Consider the following 20,854-nt stretch of genomic DNA (forward strand, 5'->3'; position numbering starts at 1 on the left):
TCCCTGTCTCCTTCTTTATGCTATTATCATCATATATATCACATTTTGGCTGGGCACAGTGGCTCACGCATGTCATCCCAGTATTTTGGGAAGCCGAGGCAGGTGGATCACTTGAGGTCAGGAGTTTGAGACCAGCCTGACCAACATGGTGAAACCCACCTCTACTAAAAGTACAAAAATCAGCCAGGCGTGATGGTGCACACCTGTAAATCCCAGCTACTCAGCTACTCAGGAGGCTGAGGCAGGAGGACTGCTTGAACTCGGGAGGCAGAAGTTGCAGTCAGCTGAGATCATGCCACTGCACTCCAGCCTGGGCGACAGAGTGAGACTCTGTCTCAAAAAGTTAAAAATTTGGCCGGGCGCGGTGGCTCAAGCCTGTAATCCCAGCACTTTGGGAAGCCGAGGCGGGTGGATCACGAGGTCAGGAGATCGAGACCATCCTGGCTAACATGGTGAAACCCCGTCTCTACTAAAAATACAAAAAACTAGCCGGGCATGGTGGCGGGCGCCTGTAGTCCCAGCTACTCGGAGGCTGAGGCGGGAGAATGGCGTGAACCCGGGAGGCGGAGCTTGCAGTGAGCCGAGATCGCGCCACTGCACTCCAGCCTGGGCGACACAGCGAGACTCCGTCTCAAAAAAAAAAAAAAAAAAAAAGTTAAAAATTTAAAAATTTTAAAAATCGTATATATTACATCTTTATATGTTAAAAGTCTAAGAATATGATTTTATAATTGCAATTTTATGGAATTATTTTAAATCTATTAAGAGAATAAAAGATTAATTGTACACATACACATATAAGGGACTTCAAAACGTTTGTGGGAAAAATGGAATTAAAAACAAAAATGTAAGGTCAGGCGTGGAGGCTCATGCCTGTAATCCCAGCACTGTGGGAGGCTGAGGCAGATGCATCACCTGAGGTCAGGAGTTCGAGACCAGTCTGGCCAACATGGTGAAACCCCATTTCTACTAAAAATATAAAAATTAGCACTGGATGTGGTGGCGGACACCTGTAATCCCAGTTACTTGGGAGGCTGAGACAGGAGAATCGCTGAACCCGGGAGGCGGAGGTTGCAGTGAGCCAAGACCGTGCCATTGCACTCCAGCCTGGGCAGTAAGAGCAAAACTCCATCTCAAAAAAAAAAAGTAAATATAAACTTTATTTCTCAACATAAACTCCATCAAGTTCAAGACACTTCGGTAACGGATGATACCAGTCATTTAGTCCATCCCTAAAGAACTGAGGGTCCTGAGAATTTAACCATGTCTATGCTGTCTGTTTTATATTACTAGCAGAAGAAAAATGGGTGCCCTCTACAGATTCTTAAGATTAGGAAACAAAAAGAAGTCAGAAGGAACCAAATCAGGACTACAAGGCAGATGCCTAATTATTTTTCATCAAAATTCTCACAAAATTGCCCTTATTTGATGACAATGATGAGCAGGAAAATTGTTATCGTAAAGGAGGACTCTCTGGTGAAGCTTTCCTAGGTGCTTTTCTGCTAAAACTTTGGCTAACATTCTCAAGACATTCTCATAATAAGCAAATTTTATTGTTCTTTGGCCTTCCAGAAAGTCAACAAGCAAAATGCCTTGAGCATCTGTAAACACTGTTGCCATGACCTTTGTTCTTGACTACTGTGTTTTTGCTTTGACTGAACCACTCCAACTGTTGGTAGCCATTGCTTTGTGCTTTGCCTTCAGGATTGTACTGGTAAGGCAACATTTCATATCCTGTCACAAGTCTTCAAAGAAGTGCTTCAAAATCTTGATCCCACTTATTTAAGATTTCCTTTGAAAGCTCTGTTCTTGTCTGAAGCTGATCTGGCTACAATGGTTTTGGCATCCATCAAGTAGAAAATTTTCTCAACTTTAGTTTTTCAGTCAGAATTGGGTGAGCTGAACCAACTGAAGGGTCTATGATGTTGGCTATTGTTTCTGTCATTGATCATTGGTGATTATTAGGTACTCCTTCAATTAGGGCATGAGCAAGATGAACTCATGCCTTAATTGAAAGAGTACCAATTGAAGGAGCAACTTTTCTCCTCACAAAATGATGTGGTTGGTCTGCCACTGTGGGCTTCATCTTCAACATTGTCTCATCCCTTCTTAAAATGAGTTATCCATGCTGGGCACAGTGGCTGACGCCTGCAATCCCAACACTTTCGGAGGCCGAGGCGGGCAGATCACTTGCAGAAGTTCAAGACCAGCCTGGGCATTATGGTGAAACCCTATCTCTACAAAAAACATAAAAATTAGCTGGGCATGGTGGTGTACACCTGTAGTCCCAGCTAATAGGGAGGCTGAAGTAGGAGGATCACTTGAGCCTGGGGGGTTGAGGCTGCAGTGAGCCACGAACATGCCACTGTACTCCAGCCTGGGTGACAGAGCAAGACCCTGTCCCAAAAAATAAAAAGGAAATGAGTTATCCATTTGTAAACTGCAGATTTATTTGGATCTTTGTCCCCACAAACTTTTCATAATGCATCAACGATTTCACCATTCTTCCACCCAAGCTTCACCATAAATTTAATGTTTGTTCTAACTTCAAATTTAGCAGAATTCATGTTGCTCTGATAGAGGCTATTTCCAAACTGATGTCTTATTCTTTTTATGCCTCAAACTAGGGCATTAAGGTATGTTATAACAAGTTAGTACAGGTTTATTTGGATGCTAAAATTTTTGGAATCCATGTATAGTTTTTTCATAATATGCATTTCCATGAACTTTTAGAAAACTCCGTGTGTGTGTGTGTGTATGTGTGTGTAGATATATACACCTTACACTGTTTATAATTGCCTACATAATTACTTTTACTTGTGCTTTTCATTTGTGTGGATTCGATTTAATATCTAGTGTTATTTTCTCCCTAAAGAACTTATTTTGGCATTTCTTTTGGGTTTATTCTTCTAATTTCTTGTAAGGCAGTTATGCTAGCAATACATTTTATCATTCATTTGGGAATTTATTTTGCCTTCAGTTTTGAAGAATACTTTTGCTGCATATGGATTCTTGCTTGACAGACTTTTCTTTAAGCACTTGGAATATATCATCTTACTGCCTGCTGGCATCCCTTGTTTCTGATGAGAGGCCAGGTGTTAATCTACACGTTTCTTACATTTGTAGATTCATGGAATCATCACAATCAAAATGTAGAATTGTTCCATCATGATAATGCTCCTTCATTCAGTCTCTATAGCCACATTCAGCCCCTCCATGCCCCACTCCTTGGCAACTATTGATCTGTTCCCCATCTCTATAATCTTGTTATTTTAATAATGTTATTTAAATGAAATCATACATTATGCAACTTTCTGAGGTTGACTTTTTCACTCAGCATAATTCTCTTTTGATTTATCTAGGTATGTGCATGTATTGATAGTACATTTTTTTTTTTTTTTGCTGTGTAGTATTTCATGATATGGATATAGCACATTTTGTTTAACCATTCACCCACTGAAATGTGTTAGGGTCATTTGCAGTTTGGGCTAGTATAAAGCAAGCTGCTTTCAGCCAGGCACAGAGGCTTACACCTGTACTTCCAGCACTTTTGAAAGCCAAGGTGGGCAGATCGCTTTGAGGTCAGGAGTGAGACCAGCCTGGCCAATATGACAAAACCCTGTCTATAAAAAAAAAAAATACAAAAATTAGCCAGGGGTGGTAGCAGCAGAGGTTGCAGTAAGTCGAGATCGTGCCACTGCACTCCAGCCTCCTGGGTGACAGAGCTATGCTCTGTCTCACAAAAAAAAAGGAAGGAAGGATGGAAGGATGGAAGGATGGAGGGATGGAAGGATGGAGGGATGGAGGGATGGAGGGATGGAGGGATGGAGGGATGGAGGGAAGGAGGGAAGGAGGGAAGGAGGGAAGGAGGGAAGGAGGGAAGGAAAGGGAAGCAAGCTGCTTTCAACATTCACATACAGGTTTATGAACCTAAGTTTTCATTTCTCTAGAATAAGTGGTGGCCAAGAGTGCACTTGCTGCATCACATAGTAAGTGAGGTGTAATTTTTTAAGAAACTACAAAAATATTCTCCAGAGTGGCTATACCATTTTTACACTGTTACCAGCAATGTATGAGTGATCCAGCTTGGTAAATCCTTACCAGCATATGGTGTTGACATGGTTTGGCTCTGTGTCCCGCCCAAATCTCATCTTGAATGGTAACCCCCATAATCCCCATATGTTGAGGGAGGGACCTGGTAGGAGGTGATTGGATCATGGGGGCATTTCCCCCATGCTGTTGTCACAATAGTGAGCAAGTTCTCATGAGATCTGATGGTTTTATAAGTGTTTGACAGTTCCTCCTCACATACTCTCTCACCTGCCACCATGTAAAACGTGCCTGCTTACCCTTACACCATGATTTGGTAAGTTTCCTGAGGCCTCCTGAGCCATGCAGAACTGAGTCAATTAAACCTCTTTCCTTTATAAATTATCTAGTCTCAGATAGTATCTTTATAGCAGTGTGAGAATGGAGTAATACAGGTTATCACAATTTTTTTTTTTTTTTAGTTTTAGCCAACCTGATAGTGATATAGTGATCTCACTACAGTTTTAATTTTCATTTCTGTAATGTCTAATGATGTTATCTTATGATGTGCTTACTTACCATCCATTGTCCTTTTCAGTGAATGTCTGTTCATATCTTTAGCTCAATTTCTTTTTCCTTTTTGAGACTAAGTCTCGCTCTGTCACCCAGGCTGGAATGCAGTGGCAAGATCTCAGCTCACTGCAACCTCCACCTCCCAGGTTCAAGCGATTCTCCTGCCTCACCCTCCCGAGTAGCTGAGATTACAGGCACCTGCCACCACATCCTGCTAATTTTTGTATTTTTAGTAGAGACAGGGTTTCACCATGTTGGCCAGACTGGTCTCGAACTCCTGACCTCAGGTGATCCACCCACCTTGGCCTCCCAAAGTACTGGGATTACAGGTGTGAGCCACCACACCCAGCACTCTTTAGCTCAATTTCTAATTGAAATGCTTGTTTTTTTAACTGTGGAATTTTGAGAGCTCTTTATATATTATAGATTCAGGGCTTTTGTCAGATATGTGGTTTGCAAATATTTTCTCAGTCTTTGCCTAGTCTTTTTATTCTATTAATGGGGTCTTTTGTAGATCAAAAGTTTTTTATTTTGATGAAGTTCAATTTATCCATTTTGTTTCCTTTGTGGATTGCACTATGGTGTCAAATCCAAAAACTCTTCACCTGTCTTTAGGTCCAACAGGTTTTGTCATACTTTTTTTTCTAAAAGTTTTATAATTTTACACTTAATATTTAAATATGAGGTCCATTTGGAATTAATTTTGTATAAGTCATGAGGTTTAGGTTAAGATTAGCTTTTTTATTTTTAACCTAGATATCCAATTGTTCCAGCACTGTTTATTAAAAACTCTATTCTTCCTTGAGTTACTTTTATGCCATTGTCAAAAATCTTTTAGGCAGCTAGGCATGGTGGCTCATGCCTGTAATCCCAGCACTTTGAGAGGCTGAAGCAGGCGGATCCCTTGAGGTCAGGAGTTCAAGACCAGCCTGGCCCACATAGTAAAACCCCATCTCTACTAAAACACAAAACTTAGCCAGGTGTGGTGGTGCATGCCTGTAGTCCCAGCTACTCAGGAGGCTGAGGCAGGAGAATCACTTGAACCCGGGAGGCAAAGGTTGCAGTGAGCCAAGATAGCGCCATTGAGCTCCAGCCTAGGCAACAAGAGCGAAACTCTGCCTCAAAAACAAAAAACAATAAAAATCTCTTAGGCATATTTGTATGAGTCTATTTTTGGGTTCTCTATTCTGTCCTATTAATCTATATGACTACCCCTCAACAAATACCACATTGTCCAGATTATAGGATTTGCATATTAGGCTTTAACATCAAGTAATTTCTCCTACTTTATTCTTTCTCAAATTTAAGTATTTTAGAGACTGTTCCTTTTCATGAAAAATTTTGAATAATCTTGTATATGCTATCTGCATCAATCGATATATTATTATTTTCTTTTTTGGGGGGGTTGGAGGAGGGCTTGGGGAACAGGGTCTCACTCTGTCGCCCAGGTTGGAGTGCAGTGGCGCAATCTTGGCTCACTGCAACCACCACCTCCTAGGCTCAAGCGATTCCCCCACGTCAGCCTCCCAAGAAGCTGGGACTATAAGTGTGTGCCACCATGCCCGGCTAATTTTTGTGTTTTTGGTAGAGACAGTGTTTCACCATGTTGGCTAGGCTGGCCTCAAACTCCTGACCTCAAATGATCTGCCCACCTCGGCCTCCCAAAGTGCTGGGATTACAGGTGTGAGCCATTGCATCCAGCCTATTTTCTTCCTTAGTCTATTGATACAGTGGACTACATTAATTGATCTTTGAATATTGCACCGGTCTTGCATTACTGGTTTAAATCTCTTAATCTGTTTTAGTCAAGGTTCCCCAGAAAGAACCAATGGAATACACATAGAAAGAGATATATAAGAAGGGATTTATTAGGGGAATTGGCTCACTCAATTATGGAATCTGAGAAGTCCTACAACAGGCCATCTGTAAGTCTGAGAACCAGGAAAGCCAGTGGCATGGCTCAGTTCCAGTTCAAAGACCTCCAACCCAAGGAAGCTGGTAGTGTAATGCTCAGCCTGAGGCTCAAGGCCCCAGAGCCCAGGGGGCTGCTGGTGTGAGTCCCAAAGGCCAGAGAAACAACTGGATTTCTTACATCTAAGGGCAGGAGAAGAAGGGTGTCCCGGATCCAGAAGAGCAAGAATTTTTCCCTTCCCTCAACTTTGTGTTACACCCAGGCTCCCAACTGATTGAACAGTGCTCAGCAACATGAGGGCAACTCTTGTCCATTCAGTTCACCAACTCAAATGCCAATCTCCTCTGGAAACACCGTCACAGACACACCTGGAGCAGCCAAATCATTCTAATCTAATGCCAAACTACCTGAGCTTCCCTTTAAGCAAAAGAGGGATGGGCTCAGTGCTTAATGAAACATTAATAATAATGAATTATCTACCAGTTTTCCAGAATTCCTTAACCAGTCGGCACCCAAAATCAATCATCACAGTTGTGGTGTATAATTTGCTTTGTGTGTTACTGCATTTGATTTGAAATACACACACACATACACACACATATATATATATATGAGACAATCTGGCTTTGTCACCAAGGCTGGAGTATAGTGGCACAATCATGGCTCACTGTAACCTCCCATCTCCCAGGTTTAAGCAATTCTCCTGCCTCAGCCTACCAAGTAGCTGGGATTACAGGCGTGCACCACCACTCTCAGCTAACTTTTGTATTTTTAGTAGAGACAGAGTTTCACCATGTTAGCCAGGCTGGTCTTGACTTCCTAGCCTGAAGCAATTTGGCTGCCTCAGCCTCCCAAAGTGCTGGGGTTACAGGCATGAGCCACTGCACCCAGCCTGATTTGCTAATATTTTATTAAGGATTTTTGTTTCTATGTTTATGAGACACATCAGTTTATAGTTTTTATAGTTTTTGCTTTTGTGCTCTCTTCAGTTTTGGGATCACAGTAATACTGGCCTCATAAAATGAGCTAGGAAGTGTTCCATCCTCTTCTATTTCTGGGGGGAGATTGTGTAATATTGATGTTAATTCTTTAAATGTTTGGGAAGATTCTTCAGTGAACAAAGTGATATAAGCACGGAGATTTATTTTTTAGAAGACTTGTAGTTATGAATTCATTTTCTTTAATGGTTAAAGGACTATTCTGATGATTTGGGGTTTTTGTTGTTGTTGTTGTTTTGAGATGGAGTTCCGCTCTTGTTGGCCGGGCTGGAGTGCAATGGCGCCATCTCGGCTCACTGCAACCTCCACCTCCTGGGTTCAAACGATTCTCCTGCCTCAGCCTCCTGAGTAGCTGGAATTAACAGGCATGTGCCACCATGCCCGGCTAATTTTGTATTTTAGATAGAGACGGGGTTTCTCCATGTTGGTCATGGCTGGTCTTGAACTCCCGACCTCAGGTGATCCGCCTGCCTCAGCCTCCCAAAGTGCTGGGATTACAGGCACAAGCCACCACGCCCGGCCGTTGTTGTTTTCAAACTACTGTGCTCAAGTGATCCTCCCCTTATCCTCCCAAAGTGTTGGAATTACACGCATGAGCCACTGCACCTGGCCCGATTTATCTTGATTTAGTTTGGGTATCTGCACAGTTTTGGAAAAACTGACCAGTTTCCTCTAAGTTGTCAAATTTGTAAGTGTCAAGTTGGTCCTAATATTTTTTCATTTTAACAACCGTAGGCTCTGTAGTGATATTCACTGTTTGAATCTGATAGGGGTACTTACATCGTCTCTCCTTTTACCTTTGTCAATCTTGCTACAGGTTTATAAATTTTATTTTTATTTTTTAAGAATAACTAGGTTTAAGGAGGCAGAAGTTGTAGTGAGCCAAGATCACACCACTGCACTCCAGCCTGGTGACAGAGCAAGACTCTCTCAAAAAAAAAAAAAAAGAATAACCAGGTTTTTTTGCAACATATATTTTAACGTATTTTAATTGCTATTGATACATAATAGTTGTACTTATTTATCAGATACATGTGATATTTTGATATGTGTACAATGTGTGATAATCATATTAGGATAATTGAGGTATCCATTACCTCAAGCCTTTGAACATTCCAATTCCTCTCTTTTAGTTATTTCAAAATGTACAATAAATTAGAGATAACTATAGTTGCCCTATCATGCTACTGAACATGAGATCTTATTCCTTGTATCTAACCGTATTTCTATACCCATTAACCATCACTTTTTATCCTCTCTTCCCACTACCCTTCCCAGCCTCTGGTAACCACCATTCTACTCTCTATCTTCATGAGTTCAATTTTTTTTTTTTTAAGCTCTCAAATATGAGTAATAACATGCAATATTTGTCTTTCTGTGCCTGGCTTATTTTGCTTAACATAATATCTTCCAGCTCCATCCATGCTGTTACAAATGACAAGATTTTCTTCTTTTTTTATGGATGAATTTCATTGTGTATATGTACCACATTTTAGAAGAACGGATTTTTGTTTTATTGATTTCTCTATTGTTTTCCTGTTTTCAATTCCAGTGATTTTTCTTTTTTTCTTGTTTTTTTTTTTTTTTTTTTTTTTTTTTTTTTGAGATGCAGTCTCACTCTGAGGCCCAGGCTGGAATGCAGTGGCGCAATCTCGGCTCACTGCAACCTCCAGCTCCTGGGTTTGAGCGATTCTCCTGCCTCAGCCTCCCGAGTAGCTAGGATTACAGGTGTGTGCTACCACACCCAGCTAATTTTTGTATTTTTAGTAGAGACGGTGTTTCACCATGTAGGCCAGGCTAGTCTCAAACTCCTGACCTCAAGTGATCCTCCCGCCTCAGCCTCCCAAAGTGCTGGGATTACAGGCATGAGCCACCACGCTTGGCCTCAGTGATTTCTGTTCTTACATTGTTTCTTTTCTTCTGCTTTCTTTGGTTTATTTTTATTTTTTAATATTTTTTTTTTTTTAGTAGAGATAGGGTCCCACTATGTTGTCTGGGCTGGTCTTGAACTCCTGGGCTCAAGCAATCCTCCCACCTCAGCCTCCCCAAGTGCTGGGATTACAAGCATAAGCCATTGCGCCCAGCCCTTTGGTTTCATTTGCTTTTCTTTTTCTAGTTGCTTGAATCAGGAACTTAGATTATTAATTTAGATTATTAATTTGAGATCTTTCCTTTTTTCTAATATAAGCATCATTTAGTATTACAAATTTTTCTTTCATGGAATTGTAAAATGGTATAGCCACTTTGGAAAATAGTTTTGTATTTCCTCAAAATGGCAAACAATGAGTTACCTTAGGACCCAGCAATTCTACTCGGAGGTATATACCCCAAAGAACTGAAAACATAGGGGTTCATACCAAAACCTGCTCAGGAATGTTCATAGTAGCATTATTCATCATAGACAAAAAGTATAACTCCCAAATATCTATCAACTGATGAATGGACAAACCAAATATGATACATTCATACAATGTAATATTATTTGACCAAGAGATGAAGTGCTGATGTATACCTCAATGTGCATGAACTTTGAAAACATTCTAAGTAAAAGAAGTCAGTCATGAAAGACTAAATATTGTATGATTCAATTTATATGCAAGCACAGAATAGGAAAATTCATAGAAATAGAAAGTAGTTATTTCTGGGCCCAGGGGCAGAAAGGAATAGAGAGTGACTAAGAGTAAATAAGGGGTTTCCTTTTAGGGTGATGGAAATTTTTTTCTTTTTTTTGGAAACAAGGTCTCACTCTGTCACACAGGCTGACATACAGTGGTGTGATCATAGCTCACTGCAGCCTTAACCTCCTGGGCTCAAGCAATTCTCCTGCCTCAGCCTCCCAAGTAGCATGGACTACAGGCACGTGCTACCTACCATGCCTGGCTAAAATATTCTTAAGTTAGATAGTGGTGATGGTTGCACAACTCTGTAAATATGCTTTAAAAAGAAAAAAAAAAAAAACCCAAAACATTGAATTGTACACTATAAAAAGTAAATTAGACCAGGTACAGTGGTTCATGCCTATAATCCCACCACTTTGGGATGCCAAGGCAGGATCACATGAGCCCAGCAGCTCCAGACCGGCCTGAACAGCAAAGTGAGACCCCATCTCTACAAAACTAAAATCGGCCAGGCGTGGTGGCATGTATTTCTATTACTGATTTCTAGTTTGGTTCTACTACAGTCAGAGGACATATTCTGTGTGGTAGGCAGAATAATGGCCACCCAAAGATGTCTACATCTTAATCATTGGAACCTGTATGTTATGATACATGGCAAAGAGGAATTAAGACTGCAGATGAAATTAAAGATGCTAATCAGTTTACTAAAAATAGGAGATTACCCTGGTTTATCCACATGGGCCCAATCTAATCATAAAAGTGGAAGAGGGGCCAAGCGAGGTGGCTCACGCCTGTAATCTCAGCACTTTGGGAAGCCGAGATGGGTGGATTACCTGAGGTCAGGAGTTCGAGACCAGCCTGACCAACATGGTGAAACCCCATCTCTATTAAAAATACAAAATTAGCAGGGTGTGGTGGCGCATGCCTGTAATCAGAGCTACTCGGGAGGCTGAGACAGGAGAATCACTTGAACCCAGGAGGCGGAGGCTGCAATGAGCCAAGATCACACCACTGCACCCCAGCCTGAGCAACAAGAGCGAAATTGGGTCTAAAAAAAAAAAAAAAGTGGAAGAGGGAAGCAAAAAAGAGAGATGCAGCATGACAAGGATTTAATCTGCCATTGCTGACTTTGAAGATGAAGGAAGCGGGACACAAGCCAAGGAATCTGTTAGCCTCTAAAAGCTGGGAACAGCTTCAGTTTACAGTCTGCAAGTAAACATGGACCTCATTCCTATAACCACAAGGAATTGAAGTATGTCAACAATTGAGCAAGGAAATGGATTCTCCCTTAGAGCCTATAGAAAGGAATGCAGCCGGCCAGGCACGGTACCTCACACCTGTAATCCCAGCACTTTGGGAGGCCAAGGCAGGTGGATCACCTGAGGTCAGGAGTTCGAGACCAGCCTGACTAACATGGTGAAACCCCATCTCTACTAAAAATAGAAAATTAGCTGGGCATGGTGGTGCATGCCTGTAATCTCAGCTACTCCGGAGGCTGAAGCAGGAGAATCGCTTGAACCTGGGAGGCAGAGGTTGCGGTGAGCCGAGATCGCACCATTGCACTCCAGTCTGGGCAAGAAGAGTGAAACTCCCATCTCAAAAAAAAAAAAAAAAAAAAAAACAAGAAAGAAAAGAATGCAGCTCTTCTGGTGCCTTGATTTTAACCTGAGACCCATGTCAGACACCTGACTTACAGAAATGTAAGATAATATATTTGTAATTATCTAAACCACTAAGTATGTGGTAATTTGTTACAGCAGCAACAGAAAATATGTTCCGAGTTGAATTTTTTTTTAATTGAGTTTTATGACCCAGGATATGATTCTATCTTGGCGAATATTTTATGGGCACTTGAAAGTAATGTGTATTCTGTTGTTGGTAGAGTGTTCTATAAACGTCAACTGGATCCTCTTAGTTGATGACATTCTTCAGTTCTTCTATATCTTTGCTGATTATATTTACAGTAGTCTGTCAATACTGAGTGTGGATATTGAAATCCCTGTCTACAATTATGGATGTTTAAATTTCTTCTTAATTCTATCAGTTTTTATTTATAAAGGTTAAGCTTTGTTGTTTGGTGATTATAGATGTTTAAATTTCTTCTTAATTCTATCAGTTTTTATTTATGAAGGTTAAGCTTTGTTGTTTGGTGCATACAAAATTAAGGATCATCATCTTCTTTAGATTGATCCTTTCATCATTAAATAACGCCCCTCTTTATCCCTAGTAATTTTCTTTGCTTTGAAGTCTACTGTATCTGATATTAATACATTCCTGATTATTTCATTATATACTTGTATGACATCTTTTTCCATCCTTTTACTTTCAACTTACCTATGTGAACCATGTTTTGAAATCAGTTTACTGTAAATAGCACATAGTTGGATTACATTCTGTATCTACTCTTCCAATTTGTGTTATAATTAGTATATTCAGATCATTAACTTTCATAATAATTATTGATGTGTTAGGGCTTATGTTTGCCATTTATTTTTTTTCTGTCCCTTCTGTTTCTCAGTTTCTCATTCTTCTGTTTTTCTTTACTTTTTTTTTTTTGAGACAGTCTTGCTGTGTTGCCCAGATAGGAGTGCAACGGCGCCATCTCGGCTCACTGCAAACTCCGCCTCCCAGGTTCAACTGATTCTCCTGCCTCAGTCTCCCGAGTAGCTGGGATTACAGACATGAGCTACCACGCCTGGCTAATTTTTGTAGTTTTAGTAGAGATGGGGTTTCACCATACTGGCCAGGCTGGTCTTGAACTCCTGACCTCAGGTAATTCACCCGCCTCAGCCTACCAAAGTGCTGGGATTACAGGCGTGAGCCACCACACCTGGCCTCATGTGAGTTTCTTAAACATTCTGTAGAATTGTATCTTGAATTAGTTATAGTATTTTTGAACATACCACTTTGTATTGGCTTAGTGGTCACTCTATCACAATATAAATACATAACTATTCACAGTCTAGTGATATCAACAATGTATACAATTTATGTTTTGAATGAAGTGCAGAAACTTTGCTTCCATTTAAGTCTCTTCACCCTCCCCACTCTTAAAACATATTTACATATTACATCCATTTAAAAATATAATTATATGCAAAGCATATGTGGTGACAATGTACATTTCTTCTACATACACTGACCACCATATCAGATGATATGACTTTGGTTCAACCACCAAATATTTCTAGAACTGTTGAAGATAGTCTATTATTCTTATTCCTACTTTTACCTACTCCATTGTTCTTTTTTCTTTTTGAAGTTCCACATCTTCTGTTGTAATTTCCTTTCTGTTTGGAGAACTTCCATCAGCCATTCTTTGAGGGTAGGTCCGCTAGCATCAAATTCTGTTTTCCTTTGTCTAAAAATGTCTTTATTTCTCCTTCATTCCTCAAGGATATTGTCACCAGAGAGAGAATTTGTAATTGATAGTTATTTTCTTGAGATAACTTATAAAATATTGTGCCACTGCCTTCTGACCTCCATTGTTTCAGGTGAAAAATTTGCTGCCATTCAAATTGGTGTTCCCCTATATACAACACATCATTTCTCTGTAGCCACCTTCAAGACTTTTCCTTTTAGTTTTCAAAAGTTTAATTAAGATGTGTCTTAGCGGGTCAGGTGCGGTGGCTCATGCCTATAATTCCAGCACTTTGGGAGGCCGAGGCAGGGGGATCACGTGAGGTCAGGAGTTCGAGACTAGCCTGGCCAACATGGTGAAACCTCGTCTCTACTAAAAATACAAAAATTAGCTGGGTATGGTGGTAAGTGCCTGTAATCCCAGCTACTGGGGAGGCTGAGGTTGCAGTGAACCGAGATCATGCCACTGCACTCCAGCCTGGGTGACAGAGTGAGACTCCTCTTAAAAAAAAAAGTATCTTAGCATGTATTTCTTTGAGTTTATCCTCTGGCATTCATTCACAACTTCTTGAATCTGTAAGTTTACACCTTTCACAAAATTTAGGAAAATTTTAGCCTTATTTCATCCAATATATTTTCAACCCCACATTTTCTCTCACTTCTTATTCTGTAACTCTTACAATATGTGTTATTTACTTCTTTTGTTATTGTACCACAGGTCTCTGGGGCTCTATTCTTTTTTTTTTTTTTTTTTGAGACTGTCTCGCTCTGTCACCCAGGCTAGAGTTCAGTGGCACAATCTCGCTGCAACCTCCACCTCCCAAGCTCAAGCGATCCTCTCACCCTCATCCTCCCAAGTAGCTGAGACTACAGGTGCACACCACCATGCCTGGTTAATTTTTATATTTTTGTAGGGAAGGGGTTTTGCCACATTGCCCAGGCTTGTCTTGATTTTCTGAGCTCAAGCGATCTGCCCACCTCAGCTTCCCAAAGTGCTGGGATTACATGCATGAACCACTGCACCCGGCCATATATTTACGTTTACTTTCTATCTGTTGCTCAGATTAATTTTTTTTTTAGACAAGGTCTCACTCTGTCCCCCAGGCTGGAGGGCAACAGCACAATCATAGCTCACTGCAGCCTCCATCTCCTGAGCCCAAGCGATCCTTCTACCTCAGCCCCCTAAGTAGCTTGGACTACAGACATGCACCACCATGCCCGGCTAAATTTTAAGTTTTTGGTAGAGATGGGGTCTCACCATGTTGTCCATACTGATCTCAAACTCCTGAGCTCAGGTGATCCTCCTGCCTCAGCCTCCAAAAGTGCTGGCATTACAGGTATGAGCCACTGCACCTGGCCTCAGATTAGATAATTTGTATTATTTTATGTTCATGTTTACTGATTCCTTCCTCTGTCATATTCATTCTGCTATTGAGCCCGTTCAATACATTTACTTATTTGCTCAGTGCAAGTAATCCCCACCCCACCACACCAGCAATCTCATCTTCTTGCCACTTCATGATCCCTCTACCCACCAAGACCCTAAAACTTTGAACTCTGGTGAACATGCTATCAATATGCCTTTGTGTAGCTCTCCCCTTACTTCTTTGATGCCCCGTGGTGACCCACTGCCAACTTTTCCATACAGGGAAGGGAAGGTATGAAGAGAAAAAATGATTAGAAGTGAGGGAAAGGGGCCAGAGGCGGTGGTTCACGCCTATAATCCCAGCACTTTGGGAGGCTGCGGCGGGTGGATCACGAAGTCAGGAGTTCAAGGCCAGCCTGACCAAGATGGTGAAACTCTTGTCTCTACTAAAACTACAAAAATCAGCAAGGCGTGGTGGCGGGCACCTGTAATCCCAACTACTCTGGAGGCTGAGGCAGGAGAATCACTTGAACCGGGAGGCAAAGGTTGCAGGGAACTGAGATCACGCTACTGTACTCCAGCCTGGACAACGAGAGACTGAGACTCGGTCTCAAAAAAAAAAAAAAAAAAAAAAAAAAGAAGTGAGGGAAAGGAAAGAAATAAAGAAAGGGATTGGGAAATGAGAAGGGAAACGAAGAATGTGGGACACGATGGTTATATGGGAAAGATAGATGGTAACAGAATAAAAGAAAACATGGAAAGGGAAAGAAAGATGAGAAGAGGGCTGGGCATGATGACTCACACCCGTAATCCCAGCACTTTGGGAGGCCCAGGCAGGCAGATCACAAGGTCAGGAGTTAAGAGACCAGCCTGGCCAATATGGTAAAACCCCATCTCTACCAAAATATAAAAATTAGGTGGGCGTGGTGGTAGGCGCCTGTAGTCCCAGCTACTCAGAGTAGGCTGAGGCAGGAGAATCGCTTGAACCTGGGAGGCAGAGGTTGCAGTGAGCTGAGATCACGCCACTGAACTCCAGCTTGGGTGACAGAGCGAGACTCCATCTCAAAAAAAAAAAAAGAAAAAAAAAGATGAGAACAGATGGAAAATTGGAGGTGGGGGGCAAATGAAAGGAAATAGGTAGAGAAAGGAAAGAAAGGGAAGAGGTGCATAGAAAAAAAAAGATGGAAAAGGAACAGAAGCAGAGAAGGAAAGGGAAGATAGGAAGGGAATAAAAAACGGGAACCTATGGCATTTTTTCTGTTTATGGGTCATGTTTTCCTGTTTCATGGCATGTTTAGTAAATGTTTCACTGTAGATTGCACACTATGAGTGATATGTTGTAAGGAATCTGGATTATGCTGCATCTTTTGAAAAGTATTGAGTTTTGTTCTGAGAGGCAGTTAATTTTCTTGATCCTTGATCCTAGTGAGGCATAATTTAGGCTTTATTATGGCAGTCTTAGTCTTTTTTTTTTTTTTTTTTTTTTTGAGACAGTCTCACTCTGTCACCCAGGCTGGAGTAGAGTGGCACGATCTCAGCTCACTGCAAGCTCCGCCTCCCGGGTTCACGCCATTCTCCTGCCTCAGCCTCCCGAGTAGCTGGGACTACAGGCGCCCGCCACCATGCTTGGCTAATTTTATTTGTATTTTTAGTAGAGATGGGGTTTCACCGTGTTAGCCAGGATGGTGTCGATCTCCTGACCTCATGATCCGCCTGCCTCAGCCTCCCAAAGTGCTGGGATTACAGGCGAGAGCCACCACATCCGGCCTTTTATTTTTTCGAGATGGAGTCTTGCTCTTCTCCCAGGCTGGAGTACAGTGCCCTAATCTCAGCTCACTGCAACCTCTGCCACCCGGGTTCAGCGATTCTCTTGCCTCAGCCTCCCAAGTAGCTGGAATGACAGGCGCACGTCACTATGCCCAGCTAATTTTTTTGTATTTTTGATAGAGACGGGTTTTCACCATGTTGGCCAGGCTGGTCTCAAACTCCTGACCTCGTGATCCGCCCACCTTGGCCTCCCAAAGTGCTGGGATTACAGGCGTGAGCCACCACGCCCCGCCTAGAGTAGTCCCTACTCTAGGAGGTGGTTCTTTCCCCTAAGGTGTGGTTTTTCAAGTGAATGCCTATGATGTTAAAAAGTTCTCTCCACTCTGGCGAGGTCAGAACCTCATATTTCTCAGTACTGTGCAACCTCTAGTATCTCCATTTTTTTTTTTTTTTTTTTTTTTGAGACAGACTCTTGCTCTGTCACCCAGGCTGGAGTGCAATGGCGCAATGTTGGCTCACTGCAACCTCTGCCTCCTGGGTTCAAACCATTCTCCTGCCTCAGCCTCTCAAGTAGCTGGGACTATAGGCATGAGCCACCATACCCGGCTAATTTCTGTATTTTCAGTAGAGATGGGGTTTTGCCATGTTGGCTAGGCTGGTCTCAAACTTCTGACTTCAACTGATCCGCCCACCTTGGCCTCCCCAAGTGCTGGGATTACAGGCATGAGCCACTGCACCTGGCCTTCTCCATTCTTTTTTCAACCCCATAGCAGCTGCTCTTTTCTAGGCCTCAAAAGATCTCATACTACGCATGTACAGCCCAGCCCTCAACAAAAGACCCACAGGGGGCAGAGGGAGAAGAGATTGGCAAGATGGCACCTGGCAAGAGATTCTCCAGTAGCTGCTGACATCGAGCAGACAAGTGAGGTACTGTCCCCACTACCTCCCTTCTTCCTCCCTCACCCCTGGAGACATTCTCCTTCCCCTCCTCCCTCCACCTGGGGGAGGGGGGTGGGCATGGTTCCTGGGACATCATGTAGGACTCTAAGGAAGAGAGCCAGGAACAGCACTGAAAATCATCGTGCTGGGGAACAGCACCTCCCGGAAGACCTCCTTAGCTGCAGATTTTGCTCAGAAAACTTTCAGGAACCAGTACAAACTATAGGACTTGATTTATTTTGAAAACGATAACATTGCCAGGAAACTTGAATGCTACTCTCTAGTCTGGGATACAGGAGGCCAGACAATAGGAAGCAAAATGTTGGACAGATGCATCTATGGAGCACAGGAAATCCTCTTGGTATATGATATTACAAGTTATCCAAGCTTTGAGAATTTTTAGAAGATTAATGAAGAAAGTGAGTGAAGAGTCAGAAACTCAGCCACTGGTTGCCTTAGTGGGCAATAAAATTGATTTGGAGCATAATCGAACAGTAAAACCTGAAAAACACTTACGGTTTTGCCAGGAAAACGGTTTTAATAGCCACTTGGTTTCAGCCAAGGCAACAGACTGTCTTCCTGTGTTTTCAAAAAGTTGCTGCTGAAATCCTTGGAATCAAATTAAACAAAGCAGAAACAGAACAGTCACAGAGTGTGGTGAAGGCAGATATTGTCAACTACAACCAGGAATATGGCAAGAGCTGTTAACCCTTCTAGAAGCTCTGTGTGTGCAGCTGGGTGAGCTCATTTTTCCATTGTGTTGATAGTTCCGGCTGCCCTTCACCTCTGGGTGTGTCTGAGAAATTCTAAGAACTTGTTTTATCAGTGACCATCTCTGTAGTTCAGTTAACACTTTCCTCCAAACTTGCTTCATCCTTGTGTGTTCCTCCTAGCCGTAGGCATGTACTTGGATTCAAAAGAATTAAACACTGGGACCACACACATTGCATTCAAACTGGAAGGCTCATTCTCCGGAATTAGACTGTTTCACTGAAAAAGAATGGTGTCTGGCCAGGCACAGTGGCTCACGCCTATAATCCCAGCACTTTGGGAGGCTGAGGTAGGTGGATCGATCACCTGAGGTCAGGAGTTTGAGATCAGCCTGACTAGTATGGTGAAACCCCGTCTCTACTAAAAATACAAAATATTAGCCGAGCATGGTGGTGTACACCTGTAATTCCAACTACTCGGGAGGCTGAGGCAGGAGAATCGCTTAAACCCGGGAAGTGGAGGTTGCAGTGAGCCAAGATCTCACCATTGCACTCCAGCCTGGGCAACAAGCGAAACTCCATCTGGGAAAAAAAAAAAAAAAAAGAAAAAAAAAACAATGGTGTTGCTTCTCTGTATGTTCTTCCTTTTTTCCCTGATGTAAATGTTTTAAACAAATATGGAAAGTATCCTAGTCTTGATCATCAGCCAGGATCTTGTCACAGTGGTTTCATTCTCTCATGTGAACTCACACATGTCAAAGTATACTTCAGTGTGCAAATATCACACAACTAACATATTTTGCCTATAGATACTTGAGAAGGTATTCTGTTGCTATCAGTTGCAAATAAAAATAAAGCTGTCATCTAACTGAACATGCTCAAAATAAGCCTGTAATAGAAATATTTTTTCATTTTTAAAAAGGGGCCTGGCCAGGCGCGGTGGCTCACGTCTGTAATTCCAGCATATCGGGAGGCCGACGCAGATGGATCACCTGAGGTCAGAAGTTCGAGACCAGTCTGGCCAACATGGTGAAACCCCGTCTCTACTAAAAATACAAAAAAAATTAGCAGGGCATGGTGGCAGACGCCTGTAATCCCAGCTACTCAGGAGGCTGAGGCGGAGGTTGCAGTGAGCTGAGATTGAGCCATTGCACTCTAGCCTGGGCAACAAGAGCGAAATTCCGTCTCAAAATAAATAAATGAATAAATGGGGCCTAAATTGCCTATTTTGTAGACTGTAGTCATGATGTATTGTGTAATAGGTTAGATGACTTTATGAATTTAGATAAATGTTCAGCTGATGCTCCACCTGGAATTTCTCCTGCAAACTGCGTAAGAATAGTCCAGGAATGAGTTATGACATAGGTTTTGTTTGTTTTGGGGGTCTGTTGTGGTGGTGGGTTTTATTTTTTCAGATTTTTTTTGTTTTTGAGACAGGGCCTCCGTCACCCAGGCTGGAGTGCAGAACCACAACCACACTCACTGCAGCCTCGAACTCCCAGGCTCAAGCGATCCTCCCACCTCAGCCTCTCAAATAGTTGGAACTACAGGCAGGTACCACCACACCCAGCTAATTTTTAAGTTTTTTGTAGAGATGGGGTCTCGCTATGTTTCAAAGGCTGGTCTCAAACTCTTGGCCTCAAGTGATCCTTCTGCCTCGGCCTCCCAAAGTGCTGGGATTATAGGTGTGAGCTACCACACCTGGGCAGTGATATACTGTTGAATCTTTGCGAATCAGACTGTACCTGATGTTCAGATGTTTTTCTCTCACAAATTTAAATTTTCTTAAAAGACCCATAGGGTGGTGGCTCACGCCTATAATCTCAATACTTTGGGAGGCCGAGGTGGGCAGATCACCTGAGGTCAGGAGTTCAAGACCAGCCGGCCAACATGGCAAAACCTCATCTCTACTTAAAAATACAAAAATTAGCCGGACATGGTGGTGGATGCCTGTAGTCCCGGCTATTCGAAAGGCTGAGGCAGGAGAATCACTTGAATCTGGGAGATGGAGGTTACAGTGAGCCAAGATGGCACCACTGCACTCCAACCTGGACAACAGAGTGAGACTCCGTCTCAAAAATCAAAAAAAAATTTTAAAAGACCCGCAGGGAACCCCCACACCAACATCTGGGGGACACTATGTTTTTCCACTTCAAAACCCAAACTGTGATCTTTGCTTCCCTTGTCCAGTGAGTGAGAACAGTGTGCTGTGTTTGAACTTCACCTTCCTGTGCTACAATCAGAAAATTGCCCCTAGTCAGAGAATTGAATGAACATGGGGCTCCATGGGGCTCTCCTCATGTGGTTTTCTCAGGGATTGTATTTCTAGAGTACTTATTGTACAATGTCTCAAAACAGTTGCCTCATTATATGTTGGTTAGTTTTACAGTTGTTTATGGGGAGACAGCAGGTGCTGTATCAATTACTCCATCATTTCCAGAAGTGGAAGTTACTTTGTTTACTTCTCTGTGTGTTACACTTCAATTTTTAAAATCTTTTTCATGCCCATTTTTGTGGTAGAATAAAAACGGTTTTGTTTGTTTTATGAGACAGGGTCTCGCTCTGTCACCCCAGGCTGGAGT

The 20,854-nt window shown here is 42.2% G+C and overlaps 1 protein-coding gene, 1 long non-coding RNA gene and 1 pseudogene across 7 annotated transcripts in view; 2 read left to right on the top strand and 1 right to left on the bottom strand.

Moving 5' to 3' along the window:
• The window catches only part of RBMX (RNA binding motif protein X-linked), a 96,456-nt gene that overhangs the window by 47,166 nt on the left and 28,436 nt on the right, over window positions 1–20,854 (bottom strand). For 5 of the 6 annotated variants that reach the window (XR_013413069.1, XR_013413068.1, XR_013413067.1 and 2 more), the window contains exon 10: window positions 18,079–18,171. The gene's annotated coding sequence lies outside the window, so the exon portion shown is untranslated. Of the gene's footprint in view, window positions 1–13,486; window positions 13,660–14,748; window positions 14,844–18,078; window positions 18,172–20,854 lie in introns of those variants that run through there. The other variant, XR_013413071.1, reaches the window with a different exon arrangement.
• On the top strand, window positions 12,659–19,963 carry LOC144338739 (uncharacterized). The gene is made up of 2 exons (XR_013413087.1): window positions 12,659–12,858; window positions 18,996–19,963. It is a non-coding gene; the product is annotated as an uncharacterized LOC144338739 (long non-coding RNA).
• On the top strand, window positions 17,658–18,304 carry LOC694111 (ras-related protein Rab-28 pseudogene; annotated as a pseudogene).

The sequence above is a fragment of the Macaca mulatta genome, chromosome X (genome assembly GCF_049350105.2).
Source record: "Macaca mulatta isolate MMU2019108-1 chromosome X, T2T-MMU8v2.0, whole genome shotgun sequence".
NCBI classification, from domain to species: Eukaryota; Metazoa; Chordata; class Mammalia; order Primates; family Cercopithecidae; genus Macaca; species Macaca mulatta.